The sequence below is a fragment of the Euprymna scolopes genome, chromosome 6 (genome assembly GCF_053919585.1).
Source record: "Euprymna scolopes isolate OS-2025 chromosome 6, ASM5391958v1, whole genome shotgun sequence".
Classification (NCBI taxonomy): domain Eukaryota; kingdom Metazoa; phylum Mollusca; class Cephalopoda; order Sepiida; family Sepiolidae; genus Euprymna; species Euprymna scolopes.
The window spans coordinates 98,024,985-98,051,797 of NC_136487.1; the positions used below are offsets into that span (position 1 = coordinate 98,024,985).

A 26,813-nucleotide genomic window follows, 5' to 3' on the forward strand; every position below is an offset into this window, starting at 1 on the left:
TATCAAAATATATATTATCAAAACATATATAATGAAAATATATATTATCAAAACATATACTATCAAAATATATATTATCAAAATATATATTATCAAAACATATATTATCAAAATATATATTATCAAAATATATATTATCAAAATATATACTATCAAAACATATATTATCAAAATATATATTATCAAAACATATATTATCAAAATATATATTATCAAAATATATACTATCAAAATATATATTATCAAAATATATATTATCAAAATATATATTATCAAAATATATATTATCAAAATATATATTATCAAAACATATATTATCAAAATATATACTATCAAAATATATATTATCAAAACATATATTATCAAAATATATATTATCAAAATATATATTATCAAAATATATATTATCAAAACATATATTATCAAAATATATATTATCAAAACATATATTATCAAAATATATATTATCAAAACATATATTATCAAAACATATATTATCAAAATATATACTATCAAAACATATATTATCAAAATATATATTATCAAAATATATACTATCAAAATATATATTATCAAAATGTATATTATCAAAATATATATTATCAAAATATATATTATCAAAATATATACTATCAAAATATATATTATCAAAATATATATTATCAAAATATATATTATCAAAACATATATTATCAAAATATATATTATCAAAACATATATTATCAAAATATATACTATTAAAATTATTTTGATAATATATATTTTGATAATATATATTTTGATAATATATAATATCAAAATATATATTATCAAAATATATATTATCAAAACATATATTATCAAAACATATATTATCAAAATATATATTATCAAAACATATATTATCAAAATATATATTATCAAAACATATATTATCAAAATATATATTATCAAAATATATACTATCAAAATATATATTATCAAAATATATATTATCAAAATATATATTATCAAAATATATATTATCAAAATATATACTATCAAAATATATATTATCAAAATATATATTATCAAAATATATATTATCAAAACATATATTATCAAAATATATATTATCAAAACATATATTATCAAAATATATACTATTAAAATTATTTTGATAATATATGTTTTGATAATATATATTTTGATAATATATCAAAACATATATTATCAAAATATATATTATCAAAACATATATTATCAAAACATATATTATCAAAATATATATTATCAAAACATATATTATCAAAATATATATTATCAAAACATATATTATCAAAATATATACTATCAAAATATATATTATCAAAATATCTATTATCAAAATATATATTATCAAAATATATATTATCAAAATAGCTTGTAATGCTTGGTGTGATGGTACCATGACAACAGGGCAAATATGAGGCTTTTATTATCATCGAAATCATTGAAATGTCCAATTTTTAAATCAAATCGTTTTATTGTCTGCTCTAGTTAGGGACCTCCCCTCGCAGTCTACCAGGAGTACATTTCATATGCCCTCCCGCAGTGACTTTATCCACAATACATTGTAGTCTACATTGCATTGTAGAGAATTTATTGTTGATTTTATAAAATTATCTGTAAATAACAAAGTTTGAAATTCAAAAGCATCATGTGCTGTTAACAGAAACATTGATTTCGAACGCACTCCTGTCTTATCAAAGGACCAAATGTGGATTTTCTTAAATTAAATAATCACTTCAATTACAGTTAAACGTCAAACGTTAATTGTTCAATTGTGGTCTAAAAAGAAATATTAATTTTGAACGCGCCCCTGTCTTATAAAAGAGTCTACAATTGTCTTTATAGGCTGGGCCTTTCTACTTGTGCGATTATGAATATTCTCAAATGCATTTGTGATTTTAGGTTGTATTAACTTCGGTAAAAATCGGACTTTCCTCTTTAATCGTCTTTTTTTTTCGATTATCGATCTCCGATAATTATAAGACGCATTCCGATACAAAACCTACGTAAGAACACTCCCAGACACATCAAGTACCTTCGTGTAAAATTAAAAAAATCGGTCCAACCGTTTCTGAGTCCATAGAGAACGAACTGACACTCACATAGAGACAAAGTTCCTTTTATTTAATAGTAGGTAGATACACACACATACACACATACGCACACATAAGATGAAAACTCGCTAATAAATTCTTCAAGGTTACAATTCTAAGTATTTTCTGTCTGATGGTAGGTCATCAACGGGGAGCTATGTGTATTGCACAGATAAATAACAATTTAAATATTCATTTGTGTAACGTCGGTGTTTTTCACCAGTAGTAACAAAAATATTTTCTTTTATTTGAATTGGATTCCAAATTATTTTTTGAATGATGTTTTTTTTATATTGTAAGATTTAAAAATATTTAATTGTTTATTCTTTTGATATTTCAGTACTACTGCGTTCTTGATAAAGACATTTCGAAGTTTAGATGTGGGTAAAGTGTGTTATTTTAGATGTTGTAACATTGAACTTACGTGTTGAGAGAGTCGTTGTTCTAAGATTTATTTATTTATTTTATTAGAGAAACCAAGAGAACCATATATGTTACTCATTTCAACAATCATTTTTCATATTTGTAACCCACATTACCGCCCTCCCCTTAGGAAAAATAACTTTGATATATTATCTGGGTTGATTATTTCATTATAAACGCAGAAATCGTCTAATTCACATTTCATCATTTTCATAATTCTTGGATATGTTACTAATTTCTGCAATAATTTTTAATATTTGTAACCCATGTTATCGCCCCACTCACACACATTGTTGGGTCGATTATTTCATTACAAACAGCCCAATCAATTAACTCATATTTCATCATTTTTCAAATTCTTGGATATTTCGACCATCATTTTTCATAATTTTAACCCACATTATCGTACTCACCCTTACAAAAAGAATAACTTTGATATATTGTCTGGGTTTAATATTTCATTACAAACACACCAATCAATTAATTCACATTTCATAATTCTTGGATATGTTACTAATTTTTACAATCATCTTTAAAATTTAAACCTACATTATTCCCTCCACCTTACGAAAATAATAACTTTGTTATATTGTCTGGGTTTATTATTTCATTACAAACACACCATCATTTTCATAATTCTTGATATGTTACTAATTTCGATAATCATCTTTCATAATTTTAACCCACGTTATCGGTCTTTCTTACGAAAATAATAACTTTGATGTATTGTCTGGGCCGATTATTTCATTACAAACACACCAATCAACTAACTCACATTTCATCATTTTTCATAATTCCTGGATATGTTACTAATTTCGACAATCATTTTTTATAATTTTAACCCACATCATCGCCATAATAAAATTGTTTTCTAAATAATAACTATTATTTCAGCACAGTCCGTATTCTCTACGTCAGTTTCTTATTTAATAAATTGTTAGGTGAAAGTACAAAAATAGTTTTAAAAACCTCCCCTTGGCTTTCTAAATAACGTTAATATTTCAGCACGGTCCTATTTCTGTATATCAGTTTCTTTATTTATAAAATTGTTAGGTTAAAGATACGTTCCTTTCTCAATATTAAGAATGGCTTTCTAAATGATAACAGCACGGTCCGTATCCTGTGTGCAATTTTTCAATTTTTAAATTGTTAGATGAAAGTATACAATAGTTAAAAACATACGCTCCCCATATTAATAATGGCTTTCTGAATAATAACGCTATTATTTCAGCACGGGCTGTATTCCGAATGTCAGTTCCCCTCTCCCATATGAAATCGTAAATTACTTCGTCATTCCATTCCATATCACCCCATCACTTAAAAATAGACATGAAATAAAGACAATTTGAGCTCGTAAACTGCTTCAGCCATTTCCGGGACTTACTCTATATCACCATCACCCCCTCTCTAGATATGGAATACAGGAATATTGAGATCCTTAACAGCCTCAGTCATTTAGGGAGCTGACTTCATATCCCCCCTGTCTCTTATTAATATATTTAAGATAAAGTAATTTTGAGATCATAAACTGCTTCTGCAGTTTCCGTGCCTGACTCCGTATCCTCACCCCCACTTCCTTTAAAATATATATAAAATAAAATATTTTTGAGTTTGTAAACTCCTTCAGCCGTTTAACTCCATATCCCTACCCCCCTATTCGTAAAATATATTCTGTGTCGATTATTTTGTATCTTTGCTTTATTTTGTTTTTTGTTTTTTAAAGGAGGAGATAATGCCTGGTAAGAAACTATGTTACGCTTACTTGGCCTTTTTGCTAAGATCAAAGTGTAGTATCTGTTCTGGTGCAGCATTTCAGCGACCTCATCCCCCCTTTGTTTTTAAGGAGGAGATAATACCTGATGAAACCACTTGGTTGCTTGGTCTTCATGACCGAGACAATTATCTTAAATTCTTAGGAGAAAGTAAATAATAATAAAAAACATACCCTACCCATATTAAGAATGTCTTTCTAAATAATAACACTATTATTTCAGCACGGTTCGTATTTCAGTTTCTTATTTAATAAATTGTTAGGTGAAAGTACAGAATAGTTTTAAAAATATCTCTCCCTCTCCATATTAAGAATGGCTTTCTAAATGTTATTTCAGCACGGTTCGTATTCCGTATATTATTTTCCACCCCTTCATCTTAAAAATATATATGAAATAAATATGAGATCGTAAAATAAAAGATATGAATATATAGGCTTACAAATTTAAAACCGCGATAAAATTTACGTAATATTCCATTCTTTTTTATTGATAAAAAAAAGCGTTGGTATAATTAGCTAGAATTTAAATCAAAACATCTAGCATTCCAGCCTAATGTTGTGTTCTCTATTAAGTGTGCGCATGCGCATGACCGCACAAAGTGTCTGCTCGGTGTTAATGAACATTTTACATGTAAATTTGCCGATGTCTTTACGCGTTATTCATGCATGCAAACAAAGATAATACTCGCTATAAACCATCCTTGATTAATGAATATTATTTCCTGAAAATTTCAGTGTTATGTGACTAGTAGTTTAAGAGTTTACCTGTTAGATATTTACACACACATACATGTACTGTTTTATTTATATAGATTACAATAAATAATAAGAAGTAAGTAATTTCAAGAAAAATACGACTTCTTAATATTTATTGCATTTTTATATATAAAGATTGTAGAACTATTTTTGTGATTTCATAATTTGGTTACAGTCAAAGAATTGTATGTGCGTTTATACTTAAACATGAAATTTGTTTTTGTACGAAATATGTATTCAGATGTTAAATCTAAACGATAAATTTGAATAAAACCCAAACTGACTCAGCATCGATTGAACATTAAAGCATTTACCCGTTAATGTTAACTCTGATGCTATCTATGCGCCGCTTAGCTCAGCAGATTTCCAATTCTTTGTCTACCAAACTTATCTCACTAACAACGAAATTTGAACCACATTATCTGAATTGAAAAGGATAAACAATTTTCCATGACCTAATAGCCAATTTCTTTAACCTGATTGGTCAATGAATATTTCGCACGAGGAAAACATTTTCCATCGGTTGTAATTCGAGCCAATTTCAGATGAAATCAAGATGACATTTTCACCGTAAACAACACGTGTGTACAGCGTGCCAGAATATATCACACCCTCAACTACATTATTATGTTTACAACTTTCAGTTTAATAGCTGAATATCAGTGATTCAGATATTCAAAGAACTTGTTATGCGTTATGCAATTTAATTATTTGTATCCATATCTCAAGACGTTTACAGATTCGCACATCTTTCAATTCAACCATCTAATATCGAAGAGAGGTTATACACTTGGCGTGCAGATTTTGGTAAGTTTCCTTTTGGATTTTGACAAATAAAAAGTACATATCTATCTTACGCGCGTGCGTGCGTGCACACACACACACACACACACACACACACACACACACACACACACATTAAAAAGTATTTATGAAAATTAGTTTCACTTAAATCTTTAAATTCAGTTTATTGAATGTATATGAAATACTACCTCAAAGTTCAAGTTGATTCATTTGAATGGCGATAAGAACTGATTATGTAGGCTTATTGGAAAATAATGAACCGATTCTATTACGAAATAAATAAAATGATTAGAAAACGTTAAGTGAGAATTACTTTAATTTCAATAAACCTCTTTAATCATTTGTTGTAATCGAGCTTAATAGGAAGAGTTGAACATATATGCGATATGTATCTCAACAAGAAAAATCGCACAAGGTGAGATCCGGGGTTATCACAGACTAATCACGAAAATCATAGAATTGTAAAATCTTATCTGATTCTGCATTATTGGTATATTAGCTCTTCTAAAATACAGAACGAATTATCATCAACTGTTTTTTTCCGCTACACAAACGTTAAAAACTCTTTTAAACGACCAATTAATTAATTAATTCCAGTTTTTTGGAATATTTTCAGGAATGCGCTAAAATATGGACACAACCTCTCAATTGAAATTTCAATTATTTCAGATTTGCATGAAATTTCAGGAATAGTCGTTAAACACGTATACAAAAACATTTCATTAGTTTTTTCTGAATACACCTTAATGTTATGCCTTAAAATTTGTACATATAATGGATTATGATCCAAATTAGAATAAGGATTCTAGAAAATAGGGTTTGTATGATTATATCTTAATTTTAATTCTGCTGCAAAACTGTTTTGTTTGAGGAATCAATTTTACGCGTCATGAGTTTCTTTCAAGTTAGTGAAAACATTCTGACAAGTCGGGTTTGATGTAAAAATATGAAAAACGCAAATCGAAATAATAACGAATGTTATGAATCGAATGAAACACAACGATAGAATATAAAACAAACTAAAACGGATTAAGTAGAAACAAAGGAGTCGGCAAAATCTAAAGAAATATCAATGTTGGCAAAAACGATTGCAAAATCGTTCGAATACAAAACATGTAAACATGTGGTAAATAAGGGTTGAATTAATTGGATGTTCAAAAATTTGTCCTAAAATTTGTCTCTCTAAACCCATTTTTTCTCTCCGGGAAATTGTAGAAGACTGACTGGCTCGAAAAGATTTGCATAAAATAGTATTCTTTTAAGTGCAATTTGTGATTAAAAACTAACCAAAATATATTGAGGATCACAAATTGCACTTAAAAGAATACTATTTTATGCAAATCTTTTCGAGTCGGTCAGTCTTTTACAATGGATATTCGTTTTCACGGAGAGAAAAGATACGTTTAGAGAGAGAAATTTTAGGACAAATTTTGAACATCCAATTAATTTCGTTTATTTTACAAAAACACCTCCAAAAGACAAAAACAAACAATAATTAGATATCGTCCTAATAGGCTACCAAACCTTTTTTGTAAACTATCGAATCTTTATTTTTTACCGCATTTTTGTAAAGGCGAACTGCGAAACTTATGACCGAAAGTCAACACGAAGAAAAAATAATGCCATACATGCGACCTTAAATTTGAATGTCTTAAAATCAGGCGCGCTCGTGAAATCATAATCATGATACATTAAAAGTAACATCTGTTTAATATCTATCTATCTATCTATCTATCTATCTATATACAATATTAAACAGATTAGTTGTTCATATATATATATATATATATATATATATATATATATATATATATGTATATATATATATATATATGTACGTGCGTGTGAGTGTGTGTTTGTGTACGTGTGTAGATACACACAATTAATCAGTCAACCAGACACTTACCCACACTTACACATATATTTTATAGTGAGTTAGTGGTTTCTTAATTAGACTTCAGGATTTCACCCTCTATAGTTCACCTCAAAGCTGCTGGTCTCTTCGGCGATCTTCTTGTCATATTAGTTTTTTTTTTATTTTGCGCGCATGGTAAGGGAAAACGTCCAGGGAACTGAACCGACCATTCTTAATCGACTTTTATCGTTTTCATGGATATAAAGAACAACGCAAATAACAATTCATTTCTGGAATAAATCTCTATTAATTGCAATACAGAGTACACGGTTTTGTTAGAAAGAAAAGATTAAGTAACTCCTACTTCCTTTTTATGTATTGAAATATGCTGTAGAAGCAAATGAGTTAATGTTGAACGAAACTATGACAACTATGTCATCTTTTTCTGTCCCTACACATGCACGTATACTTTAATGTAAACGTTCTAGAGTAATGGAGATTTAGTGAAGATCTTTCCGTAATCTGAAGAATGCCACACATGATGATTAGCAAAGAGATTGTGTTATTTTTTATCTCGAAGATTGTGAATTATTGTCCTATCTTGCATCTTCTGTTTCATGAAAGAATATAATTATGTTGTTACATCTAAAACCTAAATTATGATGCTTGCGAAATGATTACAGTCGTTTCTCCTTTTTAGATTGCCCCCGCTTTGAATTTATACACTAAATTATAGCTTGTATGTATGTAAATACAATTGTAACTTGGAAATCAATAATACCACCCAGTTTTGGTCATGGGAACGCATAAACACAGAACAATTTCGCCAGATGTCTTTCAAGTTAGCCCTCCGCGACGCGCACCCTTTTAACCTTTTTCCCTAAATGTCTCCTCAGTTTTAAAGAGACGCTACTTCCGTGTTAAAATCACCATATATTATATATATTTATATTACACACACAGATGTATATGTATTACATACATATATTACATATATTTATTATATATAAGTTATATATATTACATATAATTTTTATTTATTTTTACATACACAATTAGGTATCGCTACACATTCATGAGTATGTTTCAGTAAACTAGTTATAACAGACTAAATACATCATTCGGTGATGTTGCTTTTACAAAAATTCAGTACTTAATGATTGGACTTTTGTAAAAGCAACATCACCTGATGATGTATTTAGTCTGTTATAACTAGTTTACTGAAACATACTCAGAATGTGTAGCAATACCTTAATGTTTATGTAAAAATAAATAAAATGAATGCATATATTGCTCTACCTAATTCTTAAGCATTCTTCTTTAAACCTCGTTATACTCATTATATGCTTTATCTCCGAAATATAGTACACACACACATTATATATATATATATATATATATATATATATATATATATATATATATATATATATATATATATATATATACACCTATAAATTTGTTTATTTTGTGTATTGATATTCGTATTAAAAACCTTTTTTCTATTTATTTACAAAGAAAATACAACTTTGTTATGCATGAGTCGTGGAATTGCATTCATCAGCAAAAGAACTAATATGCTTTTAAACATTCATTTTAATTAATTCCCTACTACTTTTTTCAGTTTTCTTATGGGATGATCATCTTTATTTAACTATTACATGTAATTATATTCATGCAGATATTTGACATAATATAGACTTGCATAATATTTGCGTAATAAGATTAAAGTAAACATAAACCTCTTTCTATATATATTTATGTATGCATATATATATATATATATATATATATATATATATATATATAGTAATTTATAAAATATATATGGCGATTAAGCTACACTGAATATTCGGCGTTTCATCCACTCTAGGATTCGTCAGGCTTATGCGCGAATTCTGTGGTTGTTTATAGTTTTTATATGGTCCTCTTCTGTTGATGGTTTTAGTTAGCCAATCAACTTTCTAGTATCCACCGATTCTTGAAAGCTGATTGGCTAACTAAGAAGGGGGACCATATAAAAACAATAAACAACCACAGAATTCGCGCATAAGTCTGACGAATCGTAGAGTGGATGAAACGCCGAATATTCAGTGCAGCTCAATCGCCATATATATATATATATATTATAAATTACTAACTAGCTCTACCTACGTATTGAGCACTTTTGAAGTAAATACTTAAAGTTTACGCATAGATCTATACTTTCGTATATTAATTTTATGTGAGTAAATGAAGTAGTAATATATATATATATATATATATATATATATATATATTTGGTTAAAAAAATTGCTTACCATACTCCTCTTTCAGTTTTTGATCTATAGACATGAAACTTAATATATACGGTGCTCGAACCCATGCGAAACTTTATATTTCAGTTTAAGCCGGGGAAAATCAAAAGTGTGAAAATTAAAAAAAAAAAAATGGAATTTGCCAGATAAAGGTCGAATTACGCATGCATTACGAATATGCATGCGTAACGTAATAGCTATTGGTTCAGGTTTTAATTTTTAGCCTTGCAGCAAACAGACATTAACGTCAAGGGAAAAAGTAAATCGTAATCTAACCGTCTTGGTTTCGATTCTCGGTGGTGGCGCACGAGTCATTTTTTTTAAAAACTTTTTAAATCATTACTATATATATATTGGTCCAATACAATATAATAATAAATACGAAATCTTTATTAATCAAATTATCATATTTAACCGTTGTTGGGCTGCCTGCTAGTATATATATATATATATATATATATATATATATATATATATATATATATATATATATATATATATATATATACCCAGCATTGTCAGAGGAGATGCACGATAATATAGAATGTAAAATATGCGCGATATTTTCATAAAAAATGTCTCTATATATCTTTGTATCCTTCCTTACAATACTTTCTCATACGATTCCACTATACTCTCTATTAATCATTCTTGCCTGTGCCACAAGAACTATTTCACATCAAAAATCGATGGAATATTGCTCTAACTGACAATCTACTTGATTAATTTTGTTCTTATTTTACCCGCAAAGCAATTAAATACATTACAAAAAATATGTCCACATTCTATTCGAGATAATACTGAAAATAATACATCAGCATTGTGGACATGTCTTTGTGAAATTATGACTTTTAGTTGAACACACACACACACACACACACACACATACACACACACACACACACAAACACACACACACACACACATAGACAGCTGCGATTTATATTATAGATGAATACATGGGAAAAATGAACACACTTCTCGATTAAAATGACAAAAACAAAAAACAAAAACGAAATAACGAAATAATCAAATCAACTCTTATCAACGACGCCGAAACATCCAACAAATATTTTAAAATCTTTTCAAGAACAACAAAACTTGTATATTCCACACTTAGTACTACTCCACCATCCATATATCATACGACCCATTCACAACTCGTAGATCAAAAGCTCCCTTATGAGACTTATTGTCTCCAGTAAAAGCAACGCAACCCATAAAATCGCACCAGCTGACACAAAATTATTAAACTCTTTGTGAGGGACAATTAACCTCTCACATTAAAAAAACGCAGGTGACCTTTTCAAGAAGATTGAAATGTCGATATGAATAGCAAACATACCATTCCATGAATTAATAATATATTTATTATAAAATACCCCCACCTACTCAAAAACGTTTAAAAATCAAATTGAACTACGTAATTTTATCAACAATATCGCCAACACAGATTACTAATATGAGATTTTCAGTCAATATAAACCAATATTGGATTTCCTGCTGGACAACTCAGTTAAGAGCTTTGTAGCTTGCTTATTCTTATCATTTCTAGAATCTGTCGCCTTTAAGTATAGATTACACCCAAACTCGAGGCACTTTACATACATCGACGATACACTTATTTTTTTACCTCGAAACATAAAAAATATAAACAATTAGACATTTCTAAATCTCCCATTAATTTTATTTATGTAAACGAATCCATAAAAACCAGAAAATATTTAGTGTTAATTTCTTATATATATATATATATATATATATATATATATATATATATATATATATATATATATATATATATATATGTATGTGTGTGTGTGTGTGTGTGCCCAAAATATTTATATATACATATATATATATATATATATATATATACTAGCTGTACCCTGCCACGCGTTGCAGTGGCTCAATTTGGTGTAATGTAAAAAATTAATAAAAAGAGAAAAATGCATGTTTCTTATATTCTTAGTACAGCAATCCACTCCAAAAAGTGAAAAAGAAGGCGAAAATGAAAAAAAAAAAATGGTACTTTCGCAAAATTTGATCTGGATCCTCGTGAGTTTCTGTCAATTATTCATGGTTTGGACTCGACCAACAATCAGTGGATGAAGTCGAACGTAGCAAAAATGTTGAAACGCTAAATGTTTTTTTTGTTTTTTTTTTTTTTTTCTGTATACAAAAATGTGAGTTAATAATTAATATTAGGTTGATGGGGGGGGGTAACTATACACAGATTCGAAAAAGTTGTCCAAAAACAAATAAATGAAAGCAAAGGTTAGGTAAGTTACGTTTCTATCTAACTGGATAATTGTTTAGTGTTTTTATGTAATGTAAAATGTTTAATCGGCTCGAAAAACAGAAATGGTCGCAGACTCCGTTGAATACGTTAAGTTTGGGAAAGTAAGTTGAAAACTAAAAACTATACAAAACAGTGTCTGAAACCCCACAAATATATGTTACCATGACATTCGGCGGGTTCTGACAGTATTTTGTATAGTTTTTTAGTTTTAACTCACTTTCTCTAACTTAAAGTAATCAACAGTGTCCGCCACCATTTGTAGCTTTCAAATACACCGATAAACACTGTTTTCCAAGCCGACTAAACGTTACATTAAATGAAAAGGGTTCATATTACTAAACACAGATACAAAAAAGTTGTCAAAAAATAAATATATAACAAATAAATGTTATCAAAGGCAAGAAAAGTAAATGTTCCACCTAACTGGATAAGATTTTAGTGGTTTTATGTAATGTATAATCGGTTCAAAAACATTCAATGTTTATCGGTATATCTGAAAAATACAAATGGCGGCAGACTGTATCAGACACGTTAAGTTTGGGGAAATTTTGGGAAAATGAGTTTAAACTAAAAAACTATACAAAATACTGTTAGGAACTCACTCAATATATGTTATCATGACGTAGGCTGGCATATAATCGGTGGTTTTAAACTTTTGCTCGATACAGGTGACGACTTTTAAAAGTCCCTTTTAGTGATTACCTGGTTTGAGGATATTTGTACAACTAAACGGCAAATCTGCTCCAAGAAATCCGGTATTATTTTACTTTAAGGCCCGTTTCACGTTCGTATATAACGAAATATTTTATTGCAGATTTTGGTGTGCTAAAAACGAATCTGCAAACCGTTCCCGTAGCAAAAAGAAAGTTTTCATGATATTCATGAAATTACTTTTTCGAAAAGTGGGTGATCACTTTTCAATGTAAATTTAACTTAGAATGAGCACCCACTTTCTGGCCACCTGAGAGAGGGGCATTTTTCTGTGTGTTTCTTGGCTAAAAAGTTTTTTGTTTGATTTCTTTTGTTTGGTAATAACCCTTGAACTCTGGGAATGTTTTCCATTTCACAGCCGTAGCCTTCGTTTACGCTATGCGTGAGCATAAACGAAAGCTGTTTAGCCAATAAACATGGGGAAAAATCCCCCCCTCTCTCAGGTGGCTAGAAAGTGGGTGCTCATTTTAAGTTAAATTTACATGGAAAAGTGATCGGCCACTTTTCGAAAAAATAATTTCTTCATATCATAAAAACTATTTTTTTGCAACGGAAACGGTTTGCAGATTCGTTTTTAGCACACCGAAGTCTACAAATTTTTTTTTGTTATATACGAACGTGAGACGCACGGCCCTTAATGGAAAATTATATCAAAAATCCGGGGGAAAATAGTTTTCAATAAAAACAGCAAATGAATTCGATAGAAAAAAAATGGATGCTATGTTTTTTTATTTTTTTATTTTTCTGTGTGTTTCTTGGCTAAAAAGTGTTTTGTTTGATTTCTTTTGCATGGTAATAACCCCTTAACTATGGGACTATTTTCCATTTCACAGACGTAGCCTTTGTTTATGCTACGCGTGAGCATAAACGAAAACTGTTAAATATGCACTCACGTACCAAACTGCCTTGTCAAAAAACCTTTAAGCCAATAAACACGAAAATAAATGCCCCTTCCCCGGATGGCCAGAAAGTGGGTGCTCATTTTTAGTTAAATTTACATGGAAAAGTGATCACCCGCTTTTCGAAAAAAAATTTCTTCATACCATGAAAACTATTTTGGTACTCATTCGGCGTTGAATTCCATGGCGACCCGCAGAAGTATTTAATGGTCGTTCCCTTAGTCCCCCCACCCCCTAGTCAAGGCTAACGCATGTGCACGTAACATTTTTTATCTATTTACTTACATGGCGGAGTTATACAACCATCACCCCCATGCGAATTTCTATACTGATAGGTTTTTTGACATTTTTTCACTGGATTATTATTGATTGAACACTAACCAGATTATGAAAAAAAATTGAAAAAAAAAAATTATTTCAACATTTGAAAGGGGTACTCACTTTTTAGTTACCACGTTCTGGTAAATCGGTCACCCATTTTTTTTTTTTTTGGCTAAATACGGAAGTGTCTTCGGGAAATATAAAATGGTCGCATGTTGACGAAGCAATGTATCGGGAGGCGTACGGGATGGAAAATTATTGGTAAATTTTTAGATTAGGTCCACCTCCTCAATTTTCTTTTAAATGACGACTTGTAAAGGTTTTCGACTATGCTAAATACGAAAATCGCATTGAAATTTTGCAGAAATTAGTAGTTATCAAGATATAAAAATGTAATATGCATTGTAATCTTCGGCGGCCATCTTTTTTACGCGCGTGCATTTGTTTATGGCGCGTACGCGCGTAAAAAGATGGCCGCCAAAGAATACAATGCATAATATAACTTTTTATATCTTGATAACTACTGATTTCTGCAAAATGTCATTTGAAGGAAAATTGTGAAGGTGGACCTAATCTAAAAAAATACCAAATTATTAAACATTTCGGTACTCATGCAGAGAGTGATCCGTGCTGAAATAGTAATGTTATTATTTTAAAAGCCATTCTTAACATGGGGAGGGGAGGGTGTTTTGTACCTATTCTGTACTTTAACCTTACAATTGAATAAAAAAACATATCATAAAACTTTAATTAAAATAAGTATAGAAATTACGCATGGGAGTACAACTACGGCACTTTCGCACTTACTTTAACAAAGATTATTTACGTTAACTCTTTTCATAAATAATTAAAAAAAAAGTAATTAAACCATTTATTGATAATAATTTGTCACGTGTACAAACATTTATTTATTTATTTACGTAGGCTTAACTCTTTTCATGAATAAGAAAAGTTTTAATCTTTAAGAATAATAAAAGGAAAAAATGCAGAGAGTGATCCGCGCTATTTTTTAAATCGTATTTCCACGGTTAATTAAACTTTTGCGATATGTTTTTTTTTATTCAATTGTAAGGTTAAAGTACAGAATAGGTATAAAACACCCTCCCCTCCCCATGTTAAGAATGGCTTTTTAAATAATAACGTTATTATTTCAGCACGGATCACTATCTGCATGAGTATCATAAAAATTAATACAAATAATACTTATCTCAATAAGTGAAAGGCTCATTTCTACCGGAAATGAAATGGGGACAATCTCGCAGTTACGAAAAATATTTTCATTTATAATTAAATATTTTTATAATTCGCAATGTTAAATTATTTTAATAACATGCCAACATTCTTTGACTTTAAAAATAGATTTTCTGAAAATTTCAATTAAATTGGTAACGTAGAAATATGGTTTTATTCACGTTTAACGAACCAAAAATGACATTTATATATATATAGATATACTAGTATTTCAGTCAGGCGTTGGCCGGGTGTTTGGATGTGTATGTTGAGCAAAAAAATTTTAAAAAGTGGTAGTAGGAAAGCAAGCTCGAACCCGTACCACAAAGGAGGAAAAGAACGGGGTAAAACCTAACGTTTATGCTGTTACGACCACCGCCAAACCGGAAGAGACATTTTTAAAATTGAGGCTAGACAATCTAAAGGAGAGGATAACTTTCAAAAATATCGGCGAAAAAAGTGACCCCCCCCTGTAGAAAAGTGCCTAGCGAAAGGGGAAGATATTAATGTTTTTAGCCAATTTTTCGATATTTGTCGTATAAAAGGTCGACCTTTAAAACGATACTGATCTTGATAAAATCAGTCGCCTCTATTGAAAGTTTAAGGCAGACATGCAAACAGACATACATACATACATTTATATATTGGTAACTAAAAATTTTCGACAGAAACTGATGAAAAAGCTTGCCCTATCTCTGAATACCCTTTATGTAAAATTTCAAATATTTAGACCAGAAATTGTCTGAGTAATTTGGAAGAGACCGCAGAGGTCAATTTTTTTTAAAACTTTGACCCCTATTATGACCTCTTAAAATTTATTGTTTTGTGTTCAAATCAAGTTATTAAGTTAGATTCATGTCCAAGGAACCTATATCTAAAATTTCAAGTGCGTAAACCCAAAATTGTCTGAAGAGTTTGGTAGAGTTCTCATAGGTCAAATCATTGAACTTTAACAGCTGAATCCCCAAATTTCTGGCCCCAAACCGATCACATTGATTTTCCCAAATCTCAGTAACCTGTATATCAAATTTTGAGTCTTTAGACTAAAAATTGACAGTCGCCTCTATTGAAAGTTTAAGGCAGACATACATACATACATTTATATATTGGTAACTAAAACTTTTCGACCCAGTTATTGCGGAGGGAAATGTACACAGACACACAGATACACAGATACACAGACACGTTCACTTTTATAGATATATAGATATATAATGTATGTGTGTAAATATCATGGTGCGCTTTAGTTGGTCCGTGTAGCGCATTTTAGGTGCTCCTCGTGGTCTGGTCCCTAGGGTCAGCTCGCCATATAGGATTTTCTTGGGGACCATGGAATGTTGTGATTGATACTGGTGGCATCGATGCAACTCACTGAATCTCTTTCCAGCTCCTCTGTATTGATGGTGTAGTCTCCCAAGACAAGTTGACGATTTGCCTTATTGTCAATCGCTGGAAACGTTCTCGCATTTTTACCCCGCTTTAACACAGGTCATTGTTTTGCAAGCGTATAAAAAGGTGAGAGCACAACTGCTCGGAAATTCATGAGTATGGTAGTCATCGTCAGTGTGTAGATTTTAAATATGCGGCAGTTGAATCGGCCAAAGACAGAATGAGCTGCCCTGATTCTATTCTCCACATCTTTTCTGCTTGTGGGTGTTATTGTTAGAATGCACCCCAGATACGAGAACTGATTTACTTGCTCCACCGATTAGCTATTGACAGTGGTGCATTCAGGTGGTGCTTGAACTAATAACTTTGTCTTTTCTGCGGTGATCTGCATCATAAATCGTTCATAGGCCATGTTGTATGCATGTGCTTGTGCCTGGAGGTCATCAGCAGTAAGTTCTAGGATGGTATTGTCGTCAGCGTACCGATTACAGAACACGAGGTCTTGGCTGTAGCACGAAGTCGAGCGAGGTTGTAAAGTCCTCCACTCAAGCGGTAATGGAGGCCAATTGAGGATGTGTCTGATGGTATCTCATTTAGCATTTCTGCTGTGTAGAGAGATAAACAGAACACACCCCTGCTTCATGGCTCCAGTAATGGGGAATGCATTTGAGAGGGACTTCTTGTAGCATACTGTCCCCACCATTACGTCATGGTGACAAAATCGGATGAGCAGTAAAACAATGTAAGGATTGCACACATAGCAGATCGACGTACTATGTTGAAGACCTTTTTTTGCGGGCTGCTGCTGTTCGAGGCTCTTCTAATGTAGTTATCGTGTGTAGAAGATCATGTCGATGGTCCCAAGTGAAGGTCGAAAACCGCACTGAAACTCTGGCACAACATCTTTGGCGTGGAAGAGGATACAGTCTAGGAGAATGCTGATAAAGATCTTGCTGGCGATACTTATCAGTGATATCCTCCCGTAGTTTTTTTTAAGTTCTCACGGTCTCTTTTTTAATATTATCACGATCGTTGTATCGCTGAAGTCATTGGAAAAGGGTTTTGTTTCCAAACCTTTAATATAAGGAGCATAAGACGGTTCCCTATTTCGGGACCACTGTGGGTGAGGAGCTCAAGTGGGGTGATGTCGTGTACTAGGGCCTTGCCGGGTCTCATGCGTTTAAGCGGTTTGTTAAATCCTGGATAGAGGATGGCAGTGCCATCCAATGACGAACAGTATGCCGCAGGAGATCATCTGGCGCGTGGACTTGGTTCTTTGAAGTGAAACTCCCACATTGCCAAATACCCTCGCTGTCGACGCTGATTGTAGCCTCATCCACATCCTCTAGTCCACCCACTGATGAACATGTGGGACCAAATATTTCCTTGGTTGCTGCATAGAAGTCGTCCAGGTCTCGCTGTAGCTTTGTATTTCTGCTGCTTTTCTTTGCCACCAGGTATTCTTGGCTTCTCGGATGTCTCTTCGGCAGTCAGCTGCAGCTTGTTAGTGAGCACGTTTATTGGTAGCCGTAGGCTGGTACTCCATAGTCAGGTCTGAGATAATAAAAGAAATAGTCCCGTGACTCTCATCGAACCAGTCCTGTCTTTTCTTGCTTGAGTAATTGATGGGTTCCCCAGCGGAACTGTTCATGACGCCTCTGAGGGTGATCCAGTGGCCTTCCACAGAAGCCTGATCCACAGGGTCTGGAAGGTGACATTCGTAGACTTCTGTAAAATTCTGTGCTAGCTGTGGGGTGAGGAGATTTTTATAGTCAAAGCGTCGATGTAGTATGCTTTTCGGTGTCCCTTTTTTCCGGTAGTCGAAGGGTTCTCGTGGATAGTCTGGAGATCAGAAGCCTGTGATCCGTTCAGCAGTCGTCTGCTCCTAGCATGGATCGGATGATTCGGACGTTTCCTGTCTCTGCATCTGGTTAGAATATAGTAGAAAATGCAACTCCACGTTATCTTTTGTCGGTTCAAGAGTATGAAAATAGTGTTAATAACAAATTAATGTTCCACACAGAGGTCCAGTAGGAGTTGACCGTTGGCGTTACAGGCCCCGATACTGTGATGATCAATTATTCCATTCCACAGGCGATGATCCGTGCCCACTCGGGCAATTAAGCCAGTAAAATGAGTTTATTTTTGGCGGTCGTTATCTGAATGGTATGGTCGAACTGGTATGGTGTAAAATGCGACTTTGTCTTCATCGTGTTAGATCAAGGTCGGCGCGTGATGTATCTATGATGTATCTATGATGTATCTATGATGTATCTATGATGTATCTGCCCCGTGATGGAAATGCGAATAGTCATTAAGCGCTCACTGATAATCGTGGAAGTGAGGTTGAGATGTTACACGAGCTGGGACCGGATGGCGAAGCCAACGCCATGTATGTACGGCTACTCGAGGACCTTCCCCTTCTAGAAGATGGTATAACCTACTCCATTTTATACAATGTTGCCCCTTTCGGACAGTCCAGTTTCGCTCGGAGTGACCACATATGTGTTATCCTTGTAGATGAAGGATGTGCGTCTTTCCCGGCAGATAATGTACGGCACGTCTTGGACGTATAGTTATTCCAAGCACCAAGTGTAAAGGTAGTTTTATTGTTTAAACTCTTTTAATTATTGGGACCGCAGTAGAGCGGTGTCCACCAGCCGCGGTAAACTGGCCAGATGTGTTACCTATCCGATGTTTGCTCCACCCAACAGGCTTTCCCATGTGTGGTAGACTGCGATGATCCTCAATATACAAGCTCAGTCACAGATCCTCCTACCGAACTCGGGTGTCAGAGCAATGTCACCAGAGAGCGACCATCTTTGACACGCTACCTTGTACGTATTTAGTAAAAAATAGAGGTGTGATTGGAGTGCATACGGCTCAGGATGTTAGACTTGATTCCCCCAGCCTACAGTTTCTACCTTCCCACCCATATATATATATATATATATATATATATATATATATATATATATATATATATATATATATATATATCATGGTCACAGACAAGACAGGGAGGTAGCGATAGTTTTCGACGGGCCCTCCTTAAAAACACGACACTGACTTCATTCTCATGCGTGCTTTCATCTGCAGTCTGAGGGTCGAGAATTACTGCGTCCACCGGGAGGCTGCTAATATCCGAATTACTGCCTGATGAAGCTGGTGCAAACTCGTCTCAGAATTCAATTCGCTTTCGTCATTCACTGGTGGTTGCGATTGCGTCGCCAGCCGTAAGTCTTTAACGTAACAGGCCACACCTTCAACCCGCACTGATTGTGGGTTGGTTACCTCAGTGACATGTCCGGTACAATATCTTTTCGTATACCTGTCGCACGGGTTTTTGACACAAATGGCATTCCCCTTCTTAAACTTCTCTCCGGTCACGTTCTGGCAGCGAGTTGGGTTCAATGTTCTTCACCTTCACATGATACCTACGCAATACATCGGCCGGTGCCGTGGAAGATGAAACATCTTTTGGGGTGACGTTGCACCAGTAGACCACGCCAGACACTGTACACTCCTTCCTGGCTGCGATGTTCTTGACGGTTCTGTGTACCGGATCGATCGACTGACAGGTTTCGCAGGCTTGTACAACAGATGTCAGCTATCTTGGGACACTTGCGGGTTGAGTAATCTGGCGAAATACAGAATCCGCTTCATACCCGGATATCCGCTTTGACAATGGACATTGGCTACCTGATCTTGGTTTAGTCGTCCTCCCAGCACTGCCCAACTTTCAAGCACCGGCCCTCCTTACTTTAGCAGATCCAGCCACCTGCGTGGTATTCTGGTGAGGCGATCTGCGCGGTTCTGAAAAGATTGTGAGAGCGTCACATCCATGGTCAATTCATACTCTTTCACCAGTAATTGCAGCGTTCTCAATTATTGTCTGATCAGTATCTCACCAGCTACCTGTGCATTCCCGATCAGGATGTCGGAAATCAACCGATGCACTCACACCGAATCAGTGACCAAGTGTAAGGTCGTTGCCTCCCACTAACGGCCCAACTTGACCCCCCTGGTCTCGCTGTAGCTCGGCTAAATTTATATGCCTGGCATCATAGGTAGGACGCAGCTAACACACATCTTCGATGACATTTGCACTGGTCTCCTCCTACAGGGTTGCTCTCGTATCATGCTCAGCATCTCCGCTTATATGCGATAGATAGATTGGTCTTCGACCTTGTCGTCCCACTCCTTGATTGATGGGGTTGCCAGGCGCTTGAAGAACGCGACAGGCACCCGGAGAGACCCACACACAGGAAAATTACTGACAAGTTTCTCATACAGGGAGAACACGCGCCGATGGGTCAGCACATCGGAGATTTTAGGAATTTGATTTCCTCACTTCCATTAAAGGGTGCCGCTTTCTTCATGGACCCAAAAGCCAAAACCTCTGCCTCCATTTTTTAGTCGCACTGTATCCTTGCAGATCAAACTGACATCCGAAAAATACTGGCGCACACGCAACGCAGACACCACATTTTCATTGATAAAAATATCATCGATATATGCTGACATAGCACGTTGGATTGTGTGTTCTTGAGTTTATAATAGATTTATAATAATGAGAGGCGCCACGTTGAATCCAAATCCTAGCCGCGTGAGACAAAAGCGCTAGCCCTTGAAAAGGACAATTTGAAATGGCCTCGTCGACGTGAACCTAAAGATATGCCTTCTGTAAATCTAGAAGTGTCAAGTTTTTTTAGGCCCATTTCCACCTAGCAATCCACACTTTCTCGTCAGAATTGAAGGAGACGTCGAAATTGGGTTCATTAATACACAGGGTTGCACATACCCTCCTTCTACCAATTTTCATGCCTCGGGTCGGGCCGGCGAGACTGTAACGCCTCCCAACGCTCAAATCGTGTCGATTCCACGCATAAGGTCGTAACCGAGAGGCTTCCCAATAGACACCAGAATGTTGACTTGAACACCCCATTCGTGAGGATCGACGCAATTCTTACCCTGGGATACTCTATTAATCGTTCGAATTCTTATTCGTTGATTGCTCTACGTCCGTTATCGATCCGCACTAACTATTGACTGGGAACATCAAGCAGTGTACTGGGGCAAGGGTTACGACGGTACCTTGTCCCCACACTTATTTCCCGAACAATTCTACGCTATATCCCGAGTATTTCAATATTTCGGCTCTAGCTAGTAATTCGTCCAGTCCAAGTTAATTAAGCCTCGATGATGCTCGCAGTAGCCGACTGGTGTCATCTGGAAGACCTACCAAAGAAATGCGCATCCTAATATGCAGTCGTTCTCTCCACCGACCAGTACAGCCACGCTTTTCAAATCGGCCAGGTAAACGTCTACCGTTTTGCTCTGTTCGGGCCATCGTTCAGTAAATTGTTTCTAGGCAATGAAGGGTCTATATCAAAGGTTGTATATAGTGCCTGATTAATTTCTTCCAGGTCCACGTCATCCCCGAGTTGCCGGTACATGGCATAAACTCCTTTTGTAAACCTCAGTGGGATGACCAGTTGGGGCTCTTTTATTTTGAACAGTGTAAAGAAAATAATTTTAGTCAATCGTATTATTATAACTGATTTTAATTTAAGTCACCCGTACTGTTATAAACAATACCTTTTGGCTCATAAACATGTGTATATGTGTCGCGAATCATTATTTAGTAACAACATCTACGATTTATTTAAACAAAGAAGATTTAGCACGGTTGTATAAGTGTATAAGAACAGTCAACATCTCCGATATATTTAATGTAAAATTGAAATAATTTTTGGCTGATAAACATGTCTCGATATGTTGCAAAGCATTTTTATTAATAAAATCTAAAATTTTTGCGATTGTTCTGAACGTGCAAGCAAAGACGAAGAAGATCTTTATATATATATATATATATATATATATATATATATATATATATATATATATATATATATATATTACTTGTTCATGTGTGTTCCATTAATTAAGGGTAACAGTATTTAAGTGTCTGCATATGAGCGGTTAATATGTATGCACTTATTTTTTCTGTTATCATTAATGTCTCCTATATAGAGCGACGCCACGTTGGAGAATTTTGGAAGTGTTCGTTTAGGTAGGCAATATATTCATTCCAGAACAAAGGATTTAAGGTCTTAACTAATCAGATTAGGAGGAATATGGCTAGAGAGATGTATAATTTATTAAAAAAGAAAGCTAATGGTATGTCTATATGTTTATGATCAAGTTACGAAGTGTGAAACCCCATAACTGTCAAAAGTGCAGAATGCCTTCCGGTGATGACTGTGGGCGGTAGGAGGACCTCATATTAAAGAACTAGTTTCTCTAAAGATGGTTGCTATGTGATAGTGTTACTCCTATAATGAAATGTTGGATTTTATTATAACGACTAAATTTGTCTAAATTTTTATGTGGCATCTGTTGTTGCAAACCACGGTACTTTAGTGCAGAGAGAAATTTCTGCAATTTAAATATTATACAGGAGATAAGTCTATAATTAATAAGTCTATAATTAATAAGTCTATAATTAATAAGTCTATAATTAATAAGTCTATAATTAATAAGTCTATAATTAATAAGTCTATAATTAATAAGTCTATAATTAATAAGTCTATAATTAATAAGTCTATAATTAATAAGTCTATCTATAAGTTCGGCCCTCACCAAGCGCTTTATAGTTTTGTTCTTGTTGTTCTCGTGTTGTTCTTGTTGTTCTTTGTTATCTTGTAAATCTAGATAAAAGAATTAGCTTCTTATATATTAACGTGCAATGATTTAAATGACAAAGGTTGGCATTTGTTGAGTGAATTAAAATAATTTGATCGCCATGGTTCAGTGATTCGTTGGGATTCATGGTCGCTTTCCACTCGAGTAGAGTTGATTTCTTCAAAAGCTGTTAGCTGTGAGAATGTTCTACCTTTCCTATGCATTATTTAAAACTTATCGGAACTATGCATCGTTAATTCACCTTCACCATAAAATCATGCGGCCCACCTGTTTGCGAGGTGTGTGTTAAGTTAGAGACGCTAAACGTGAATATATCATTGCCCAATTTCAATGCTATATGTAACGCTTGGTAGTTTACTAAATGGCTAAACTCAAAAGAAGTTATAGCCCGTTGATTAGAATGAGTGATTTAAACAAATGATGTAGAATAAATATTGCATTGTGGTGACTAATAACAATGCATCGAACGAATACCATAATACTTAGTTCGTTGAACTTTATCATAACAAACGGCTACACAACATTTCAGTAAGGCCAACAAAGTAGTTTCCGAGAAAAGATTGAAGGGAAACAGATAGACAAACAGAAATATGAATATATTACGGATAAGACGTTAAAAACAGCCGTCAATTTTTAATGTGAAGAAAACCGTTCTTAATATAAAAAATTCGTTAAATTTTAATCAAATGTTTAGTACTTATGCGAAAAATTTTCATTAAAAAATAATAAAATTTTATGATTTATATATTTTTATCAGTCATTATTAAATTTTAAATTAACTTTGTATATGCGAGCTTTGAATCTGAGATTTACATATTTTTAAAATTAATGAAATTATAGTTTCCATTCATGAATTTCAACAGGCGATTTAATTTATGAAATCAAATACATGTACTGAGTTAATCGATGTTTGTGTCCCAAAGGATTTTACTGTATACTTTAATGGCACTGAGTGCATGCTAAAATAGTCTATAGTTCTGGGATTGAGTAATATTTAAAACAAATAGTGGTAGCGTTTGTGGATCAACGGGATAGTATTATTACTAATGAAACATCGAAAATAAGTAAAATATCGATCAGAATTTTTTTATGGTATTTTTATAATTTACACATTATAAGTGTAGTACTTTGTCATCAATGATAGATTATTTTATAACTAAATATGTCAAAATATAAGAATATTTAGCCGAATGTTATGATGCTCAATTAGCAAGCATGCCAATGGGCATCCGATTATTATATACAGGATAGTTATAGCGGATAAGACTCGGCCATGCTAGTTACTGTATTAGCCAAATCAATCACATTACATCCCGGGAATACTATGGCTTTCAAACCATGTTCTGGATCTATTCTATCCTCCACATTATCTGTCTTACTCTATGATTTTATGTGTATTCCCCATGAACCATATTTCTCAAATAAATAATAATATTTCACTCTGGTGTTGTTTCGATGTTATTTTTAAAGTATAGACTAGGAAGTACAATGAGTTTTTTTTTCGTTTGTGAAAAAGTGTTGCTATTTCTCGACATTTATACAGCTAGTAAAATTAGTATCTATTGAATATGTTCTCTAACCCATATTTAAATGCACTAATAAAAATATAGAATTACTAGCCGGGGTGCCCGGAGTTGCGCGTTCGTAAAATATGCTTAAATATAATGTTTTAATTTACGCAGATTTCGTATTCTCTTTTTTTTTTTTTTTTTTTTTTTTTTTATTATTATTATTATTATTATTATTTTTTTTTTTACACAGGAATCACCACATTATCAAGGCCAAGAGGTCACTTAAGGATAAGGGTTAAAGAGTGTACAGTAGAAATTGGACAATATAGTAATCATTAGTAATGAAAATTCGGTAAATTTGATAACTTATATGGAACGGCTCATCAATACCTTATTTACGTTAGACTTGAACACAACCATATTGTAGTCAGCCGGAAAGCAGGAAAACGGAAGACAATTCCACATTATTTAATATTATATTATACCCAATATATAGCCATGATTTTAAAAGTAAAAAAAAAAAAATATATGATTTGAGTACCATAAATTAGAATCGAAACCGAAATCATTATTGATAATGGAGATCGGTAAAAAATATGGCGATCATTAAAAAAAGAAAGAGAAAAAGAGGAGGGGAGAAAAAGAAAAAGATAAAAAATAGGCAGAGAAAAGAACAGATAAACAATACGAAAATACATATAAAATATATGTATAAAGGGTAATACACACACGCACACATACACACACATACATACACACACACACACACACACACATATATATATATATATCAGTGACGTGCAGAGAACTTTTTTAAGGCAAGTGCTCAAGTGACAAAAGATGGCAAAAATATAGCAATGAACCCCGTCTCGATGGGACACTTTTAAAACAGAGGTAAAAGGGACAGGTGGTGCACGCCCACTCATATATATATATATATATATATATATATATATATATATATATATATATATATATATATATATATATATATTAGGCATGGACAAAACGAAAGAAAGGAGTAAGTATTTTTTGACGGAGCCACGATTTAAAAATCTACCAAAAATCAAGTAATTATCCAATCAAAACGAATCACCGATTATTAAGTGAAGAATAAACTTTATAATGGTGTATGTATATTATTTCAAAATCGATATTTATACATATATTGTTTGCCTACATACCCCATTCTTTATTTGTAGATACAAATATGCTTAAAAAATAGCCGAAATTCAGCAACATATTGTATTGTGGAGAGGGTTGGGGTTGTAGATAAAACTAGCAAAAAAAAAAAAATAAATAAAAAATAAAACCAAAACAACTGCGCATGTGTCAGATTTTAAAGTTGAAAATCCGAATTTTGAATGTGTTTATTGTGTTTTGAAGTGCCAAATTCGTAGAATATGCTAATAATAAATATAATCTTTCAGATTAGCAAAGAAAAAAAAATTTTTTCATTACTTTTGCAAAAAACATTACTTTGGAAAATAAATTAATAATTTTCTTTTAGTGAATCCAATATTGCTAATACACCATTAAATAGAAAATGTTTGGAAGAATCGATACCATAAAAGAAAAATAGACGATAAATAACTTAACGTTTTGCTAAAAATACGATAATTTCATTCAGCAATTTCTTGTTTATTTACCTACGGTGACCGAACCGTGATACTAGATGCAGTAGTTGTTTTCAATATATATGATACCTAGCATTCCCAAAATGGTCACCCATTA

General features: G+C 32.9%; 1 protein-coding gene across 4 annotated transcripts in view; it reads left to right on the plus strand.

The window, feature by feature from the left end:
- The window catches only part of LOC145277817 (high affinity copper uptake protein 1-like), a 224,376-nt gene that overhangs the window by 128,436 nt on the left and 69,127 nt on the right, over positions 1-26,813 (plus strand). The window contains exon 1 of one of the 4 annotated variants that reach the window (XM_080129708.1): positions 5,578-5,859. The exons of the other annotated variants lie outside the window; for them this stretch is intronic. The gene's annotated coding sequence lies outside the window, so the exon portion shown is untranslated. Of the gene's footprint in view, positions 1-5,577; positions 5,860-26,813 lie in introns of those variants that run through there. 4 annotated transcript variants of the gene reach the window in all.